This window comes from Lygodium microphyllum, chromosome 23, assembly GCF_053477565.2.
Source record: "Lygodium microphyllum isolate KBCC chromosome 23, Lygodium_microphyllum_v1.1.10, whole genome shotgun sequence".
Taxonomy (NCBI): domain Eukaryota; kingdom Viridiplantae; phylum Streptophyta; class Polypodiopsida; order Schizaeales; family Lygodiaceae; genus Lygodium; species Lygodium microphyllum.
In genome coordinates this window covers 87293223-87301754 of record NC_141157.1, presented here as the reverse complement: position 1 = coordinate 87301754, position 8532 = coordinate 87293223, and the positions used below count along the sequence as shown (strand labels likewise).

The window sequence follows — 8532 nt, the reverse complement described above, 5'->3', positions numbered from 1 at the left end:
GGGAACTCCAATAGTCACAATGTGTGACCGGGCCTTCCTTTATTTACTAGTCACTAAAAAATGAATGTAAAGAATAAAGTGACGTGACGGGTGCCTGCCACCTGCAGTGTGCAGTGGCGGGTACTGTCAGTGTAGTAATACACAGGGCGGCACGACGGAGGCGCCTTTACCCCAACACTACTCAACTTCACCCCACTAGTAGTGTTAACGTGAGCAAAATCTGGTGACTTGAGCATACAATGGAGGGTAACAACTTGACGGCCTCAATCAATTTGGACTCGACAAGTTGCCTATGTAGTACTCAACCACAAGCATCATCCCAGACATCACAGGGACTTGTGTTCGATCACGATGGGAGATGACATCTGGCCAAAGACGATTACATGACGAGACAACCAAGTCTACAAGGACTTGATGTCATGCATACATCATGGTTAGTAGGTGGTCGAGTATATCGTACAGTCAAGCGCAAGGATTTCAATGCAGGTAGCCAACTCAGAATGAGCGGCCACCACTAGGGAGCAACTAGAGACAAGCATACGCTCTAAAAGTCATTGTTGAATGCAGCACTTTAAATTTTGAGTTGGCCACACGATAACAAAAATAGGAGGGCCTCTTTTCTAGGGTGGTGCCCCGTACGTGCTTCTTTTGTGTTTTAGGGCTTGTGCCCCTTTTGTGTTTTAGGGTTTGCATAGCTGTGAATTAGGGTTTGTACTCTTTTGGGCATCCTCTCCACTTTGAGGGATCTTGATAGGTCCTTCCTTGATGCCTCATCAGACCTATTCTATGCTATTGCAAATTGCATTTCCATGTGTGCAACCCACACAATAATTGCAGGTACGACAAATACAACTATGGATAATAAACGCAATGTGCACGAGAGTGAGCTTTACAAAATAATACAATCATGAATATATGATGTGTCCATGAAGCACCACAAGTAATGAAAGTGTCCAAAGATACTGCACTCAAGATCTAGAAGCTCCAAAAATAATATCCTTCCAATTAAGATAATTCAAGTACTTGTGCTTTGTGAGTGCCTTTGACTTCCCTCGACTTTGCCTTTAAGTGTAGCCTCCCATATCCCCTGTTGACAATAGTGAAGAAAAAGTTCATGAACGTACCATCACACCAGTAAAAACGCCGTTTCCAGAAGCTCTTCCTCTCTGTATGCCTCGAGGAAAATGTAGGTATACCAAAGGCTACAGAAGCAAAAGAAGGATTCTTGCCACATTATCAATATGGCCTCGAGTGGCTGAGATTATCCAAGAAGTAAAGGACCTAGCTAGTTTGCAAGAAGCCTTTATGGACCGAGCAAGAAAAGTAACAATGTGAGTTGGGTATGGCATCACAATGAAGAATCACTCTTAGGTAGCAAATCAGCCATCCAAGAGGGGAAAAAGTTAGAAGGTAAAGTAGGGACCTTAGAAAAGTACAAAGCTGGATTAATTGTGCAAAGATTTTCTTAGATTGAAGGGTCTTATTTTCGTGAATCCGTCACTGTGATGCCATAATGACTACTATTTGTACAGTACTAGAAATGTTTGCTCAGAAGGAGTGGCTAGTCTATCACAAGGATGTGAAATCTGCTTTCTTAAATGGCGGGGGAAGTATATGGCTTAGCCACCACCAGAAAGGAGTTGATGCCCCCCCATTTTCACAAAGCCTATAAGCTAAAGAGGCCATTATATGGATCGAGACATGCCCCTAGGGTGTGGCATCGATGGATACATGAATTCTAAATTTCAAAAGTTGTACCTCAGATACTAACATGTGATGTTTACATAGATTGTGAAAAGCCTCTAGTAATATGTGATAACTGATAAGATATGATCCACTAGACTTGAAGGGCTTTGAGTGGTGGGCTTGACATGATGAATGCATCCCAGAACCTACAAAATCAAAGGCGTAGCTACGAGTGCACCTAGTGAAAGTAAGGGGACTGTCTGTCTTGTCGTTTTCGCTCGGTACCGTCGTCTCGTGTGTGGTTTTGCAGCACCGGTCCTATGCGTTCCCATAGAAGCAAGCGATAGACGTTGTAGCCTCCACGAGCAGGTGGTGCGTAGACGTGACATGGCAGGTAATCTAGTGCCTCGCTTGGTTTATGTTGGTTGGCTGGTATGTCCGTTCAAATGGACATTGCAACGCACCCTCCGAGATCAGCACAGTTTATGACGATGACGATGCACTCTCTGCCTGCGCGCGCTCCATTGTTGGCCGTAGGGAAGGGGTGGCATTAATCCGGTAAAGAAGCGTTTTGCTTTGTTGCAGGTTTTGCGGAGGCGTCGCCGTATAAAGTATGAGATGGAGCGTGGAGTGCGCCTATAGAGCGGGGCCGCGGGCAAGGGAGTGTTTGTGCACCCGTTGAGATGCCGCAATTTTACTAGGAATGAGACTAGAAGGAGGCACGGGAAGTGTGCAAGAAACGGGCGCTAGCGAAGCCATGCATCGATCCGTTGTAGTCTAGTTGGTTAGGATACTCGGCTCTCACCCGAGCGACCCGGGTTCAAGTCCCGGCAACGGAATCGGCCTCGCTCCCGAGTCCCACGATGACTACAAATCCTTTTGGCCGTCGTCGCCGTCTGCACCCGCACGCCAAAAGGAGCTATTTGTACGTGCCTTCCCGTCAAAGTAATCCCACAATATATGTCTTCTTTCGGAATTGTGGTGGTCATCTCTTCTGCCATTTATACATACATGGCGTTCCGGTGTCTCAAGTCTTGCTGCGAGCTTTCCCTTCCATTGAACGAGGAGTTGGCTAGCTTGATTGCCCGAGCCATTTTCTTCTCTTACCAACCTTCTCTCGCCAATCACGAGCAATGTGCTCTCTCCCACGCCTTTCTTCCTTCCAGACACACGTGACAAAAGTCTAAAGGCCTGGAGCCACCGTTCCGACCTTTGCATACATACATAAGATACACATACATTTATATGCAACGTAATAAGTACCAATCTATTTGATTACCTTGGTGGTCTATTGTACTTTCCTACATGGAAGCAAGTGTGCTTATGCACAATATTATCTTGATGTAAAATGCTAGCATGACTTAATTCCTCACAACATCAAATCTTTGCAATCTCAAGACAACATAATTTTCCATGTATTCTATGTCGAAAGGGGATCTCTTTTAATGTCAGGTGACACCTGCCATGTAAACTTTTTCCCCCATGAGAAAAGCATTTTACTTACTTCACCCTAGGGGGTGTTTTAGGGTGAAAAACAAAAATATAGGATTAGCTATAGAGGATATACATTCATAAAAATAGGAGACCATACAACATGAAATTGGGGGGGGAAAACCAATGGTAGATGGACTAAGATCAAGGACCAAAGGGAAAGGAAGATTGTATTAGTAGCTTGTTAGAAGTGCACCTATAAACATCAAAATTTTAGTTAATAGAGAGATGTGTACAAATGATTTAATCCCCTACTAGAGAAATTCCATTTATTATTTGAGTTGGTGTTTTGACCAAGCTTCCAACTTTGTTGAATAGTTTTATTGAGGAATTTTTAAATACCTTTTGGTGATTTGATTCAGAAAGTCTTATGAGGCTATATGATGTACAATTAGTATATGTCTTTATTCTTCTCTCTACCAACATTATGCTCGAGCATCCATGAGTGCTGAGTGTATCTATGAGAGAGAGAGAGAGAGAGAAGCCAGCATTTGACACTGAGGAAGGGCCTAACCTCAAGCAAGCATTTGAAGAAGAACCACAAATCAGAGAGGCCAGTACGCCCTTACCTAATCTATCGCCAGAAGAGCCACAGGGTACCCAAGTTCCCGAGTGCGTTATTATTGCAAAAAGAAGAAGACGGGAACTTGTGGAACAAGGCCAACAGAGGGCGCAGGCATGGCCAAACATACAAGCCCATGCCGTCACGTGAGGATCGCCACGAGTCTTACACCTGGAAGTAGTGGAAGGAATCATTCATTTGGGAAATACTCTAGCGAACCGATGGGTCGAGGAGCGGAGCATCATCATCACACAATAGAGGCAGGAGCCCACGGACTACTGGCAGGACAAGGTCTATCAAGTTTCCAAAATTTTCCAAGGCTATGAGGCACAACCAAAGTGGCGGAGGAGGATTTGGGACACCAATTTTGATGCATGGATGGCCTTTCGAGCATGCTACAGGAAGAACGGAATGATCCCGCCTACATGCCCTACCCTCATAGACACGGAGTGGATTACGATAAGGGGGTGCATGGCAGGTATGTCTTTCCGAAGATCTACAATGTTAATGCAGCAACTCTTGAGGAATGCATGACCTTTAGAGTAGGGGACTTGCGCCCTTCTATTAATTGCTTCCTCAAGGATTTCTCTTCCTGCCCTGACCCAGCCTTCATAACCACTTGTAATTACCTAAGGATCATTAGGTTTCTGCTTAAACAAAATCCAATAGCTGAGGAAGCCCACCTCCCCCCACTCTTTTTTTATATTAACCTAGGAATAGATAGCTGTGCTATGGCTAGGCTCATGATGAGGGCGACCCTACTCCCCTTGTTTTGCATGAGGATCCTTGAAGACATGAATGACAGCCACTTTATGAGGTGCAACCACCCTTTTTTGTCAACCACATCTCTCAATGCGAGGGCTAACATCAAGGAATACTTGTAGAGCTGTGCCTTCTTGACTAAATCCCTAAGACCACCTCGTGACTCGAGGAAGATGAGGGTAGAGTTTGAGAGCACCCCTGGTATCCAAAAAACAAAAAAAAAGCACTTTGCATGCCACAAATCACTACACCTAGTGTTTTCATACCTAGACCCACCCCCCACGACACATGCTCAGGGAACAACAAGGATAGGACCCATCTAGGGAGATACCATTCACCTAAGGTTGGACCTATTACCCTAAGCTCCACACGTCGCACCCTCCGTCTACACCAACTGGGTCGTCAAGTGTGGGACACCACCAAGGGCTTGCCCAAGGTAGACCCATCTCCTAGTTCCACAATCATTGGCACCATGCACTCCACATTCAGCCAGACACACCCTAAGTAGTGTACCTTCTTTTCTTTCTAGGTACATGTGAAGGCCCCACCACCACCTTTAGGGACCACATCATCCATGCAATACACTTCTAGGAAAAGCACAACCAAGCAAGGGACAGACACAGCAACCACAATCAGATAGTGAATGAAGAAGCTCCTTTGGAACATCGCAGACGAACTTAGCCACTGAGGGTACATGATAGATCCAACTAATACCATTTAAATTTCAAAGAAGGATCTATCCACCACCTGCCATCCTCCAAGCATGGATCCATCTAACACCATTTTGAATTTCAATGATGGACCAGCACCTCACCATCCCTCAAATACCAAGGCTCATGCCACACTCAAGAGCCTTTCAATTCCAAACACACCCTCAACATGGTATGTCCACAGCCTCAAGAAGCCCCTGGCCACCCAGCACCACCGTCCCTCTCACCACCAGCAAAGTGCCATGGGACTGGCACTCATCTAGGAGGGGGGTAATGTTAACTCTTAGACGAACAAGGTGGAACATCGGGAAACTCTAAAGCAGAGGACAGGCCAAGGCAAAAGTAAAACGAAAGTTGAAGGCACACCAAGAAAAATATGGAAACACAAGAAGTGCAAAAAAGTCCTAAATCAAGGAGAAAGGCGCACAAGAAAAAGTGCAAGTCAATACTTTTGTAAAAAAGCGCAAGGAGCACCATGATTTATTTTAAGAGTGTCGAGCTCCCACATGTGCGAATTGTAAAGGTAGATGGATGATAAGAAGGAAGATAGGAAGATAGGAGGACAATGAAAAAAAAGGGGCTAGGCTATGACTGACCATGTAAAAAGGGATGACCGCCTAAATGGGATTTAGGGCTTTGTATATAAAGTTCAAAAGATGAATGAGAGCTCATTCTTTGGTGTGTGAAAAAGTGGACTCATCTTCTCCTCTCCTTCTCTTCTCTTTGCTTGATTGTGTGTGCTTGCGGGAGGAAGTGTGAGAGTGTGAGAGTGAGGGATCAAGGAGGTGAAGCTCTCCACCATCTCCTCTCTTCTTCTTCTCTTCTCTTCTCTTCTATTCTCTTATATGCGGCTATGGAGGATGGAACTTGGAGGTGGAGGTATGAGAATGCTTGAGCTTGCATCAAGAATCGTGGAGCTATCAAAGTGTTTGAGAGAGAAAGCAACTCAATCGGGCATCAAGGTAAGTTCACTACATTTGTAGAGAGAGAGATACGGCGCGTCGGCTATGTGAGAGGTAGCCATTAGTGCTCGCTTGAAACACTTGAACAATAAGTAGTCCGAGGGTCTTGGTGGTAGAGCTTGAGCTAGCCTCTACACTCACACTCTCACACACTCTCTCTCAAGGACACACAAGCAAGCAAGAAGATAAGAGAAGAGAAGAAGATGAGTTCACTTTGCCATACACCAGAGAATGAGCTCCTCATTCACTTTTTTACTTTATATACAAAACCCTAGATCCATTTTGGGCGGTCATCCCCTTTTTCCCTTTTTACATGGCCGGCCTAGGCCCACTTTCCCATTGTCCGTCTATCTTCCTAGCTTCCTTCCTGCTGCCCATCTACTTTTACAATTCGCATAGGAGGGAGCCTAGTGCTCTTGTACAAAAACTTTTAGGGGCACCTCACATTTAGAAATGCACTTTTGCCTTTGCCTTAGCTTTGAGGCCGCCCTTGCACTTTCGGTCCTTTCCCTTCCTGCTTCTTCCATTGTGTATGATTTCCTTATGGGCCACCTCTCTTGGCTCTTGGCTTGCACTTTTCTTCTTTTTTTTCCTTTTCTTGTGCATAGGTTAACTTTTTCTTGTGCTAAGGTTAACATTACCCCCCTCCTAGCCTATTGCCAGTCCCATGGCATTGATTGGGTAGTAGTTGGAAGGTGGAATGGGTGTAACCATGTAGCTTTCTTGAGTTTGTATACAAGCCCTTGCTACGGGGGATGGTGTTGGATGGATCAACCCTTGAAATTGAAGATAAAGTTGGGGCGGGTCCCTCCATGAGTGGATTTTTCCCTTGAAATCGAAGATTGTGTTGGAGGGATCCTTCTTGGAGAATAACAAATGGATGGATTTGTTTTTGAAATTGACAATGGTGTTGGACAAATGCCTCCTCGTGCCCTCCGAGGTTGCTACGATGTGAGCTTAATATGGCTTTTCCTTATTCCCTTCAAGTTGCCTTATCCCTTCACCTATGTCCGTGTAGACTTTACCACTTGCACAATAGGAAACCCATCATTCTTATAAAATGAATTACATTATGCATTGTGCTTTCCTTGCGAGAGCCTTTAGAGTCTCTCCCTCATCCTTTAGAGAGCCTTGCTAGAATATCCTGTGCTTTCCTTCATCCTTGAGAGAGCATCCTTCATCCTTGGCAAGGCCTCCCTCATCCTTGAGAGGACCTCACCAAAATATTCGGAGCTTCCCCACGTTTTTTTTAGGTTGCCATCTCCTGCACTTTTCCTGCCTGAGCAGAATGAGCTTCTTCATTCACTTTTTGACTTTGGCTTCCTTGGTCTTCCTTTGCTTTGTTTTGGTTGTATGGTGACATGTCGTGCGACAATGGTCATGGTAGTCGATGATGATAGGGTTTCATGGGAATCCGTGAAAGTGAATTGAGTGGATGATGGGGCCTTTGAAGTTGGTGGGTGCATCATTTGTATTTACCTGAAAAGAAAAGAAGGTGCACTATCTGGGGGTATGTCTACCTTTCCGTGTGGTGCATTTGCTCGTGCTAGTGGAACTGGGAGTTGGAACCACAGGCAAGCCTGAGTGTTATCCCACACTGGAGGACCTAGTTTGTGTAGATAAGTGAGGGGTGCGGTGGGTGTAGCTTAGGGAACATGTTTGGACGTCTTGCCCCCCTTGAGGTACCCTAAGCGTGGAGTGGGAAAGCAAAATGGGCTAGGGGGTTAGGGACGGAGCCGAACACACCTAACTTGGGAACCCCTAGGTGTAGTGACTGTGGTCAATGTGGAGCTAACAACTTCTTCTTATGATTTCCTTCTCTTTTCATTTTATTATCTTCTTTATTTTCTTTTTCTTTTTCTTTGTGTGTTTTCTTAACAAAACTACATAGTCATGACGAGGGTTAATATTTGTCATCCATGTTGGGAGAGGGTGGAGTTGGGGACTTATGAGATTTACTAAGGAATTGCCAACTCTACATGTACCCTCTAAGGTTTAGGCCTACTTGGAGAGTGGTGGTGGAAAGAAATGGATGAGTGCACCATGTAAAGCAGCTATCATTCATATCTTCTATGAGGGCTAAGCAAAATGAAGGACGTAGAGCGGCTTGCATCATCAATCTTGCCATGGTGCAGTTGTCTATTCCATTAGGATAAAAAAATAGGGGTGTAAGGCGACACTCTTATGGCGTGGGGTCCTGTCTAAGTAGTATCCTAAGTAGTCTAAGATAATTTCAAGTCGTGATGAAGGCGGGATCAGGATGACAGGAAGAGAATTCGTCGATGAAGCGGACTATTGAATCATATAGGTCCTCTAGCATGAAAAAGAGGGCCTCTTTGGTTTTAGTAGCATTGGCATT

The 8532-nt window shown here is 45.0% G+C and overlaps 1 non-coding gene across 1 annotated transcript; it reads left to right on the top strand.

Moving 5' to 3' along the window:
- The first annotated feature begins 2452 nt into the window (after window positions 1-2452).
- On the top strand, window positions 2453-2525 carry TRNAE-CUC (transfer RNA glutamic acid (anticodon CUC)). Its single transcript has one exon. It is a non-coding gene; the product is annotated as a tRNA-Glu (tRNA).
- The last annotated feature ends 6007 nt before the right edge of the window (window positions 2526-8532 follow it).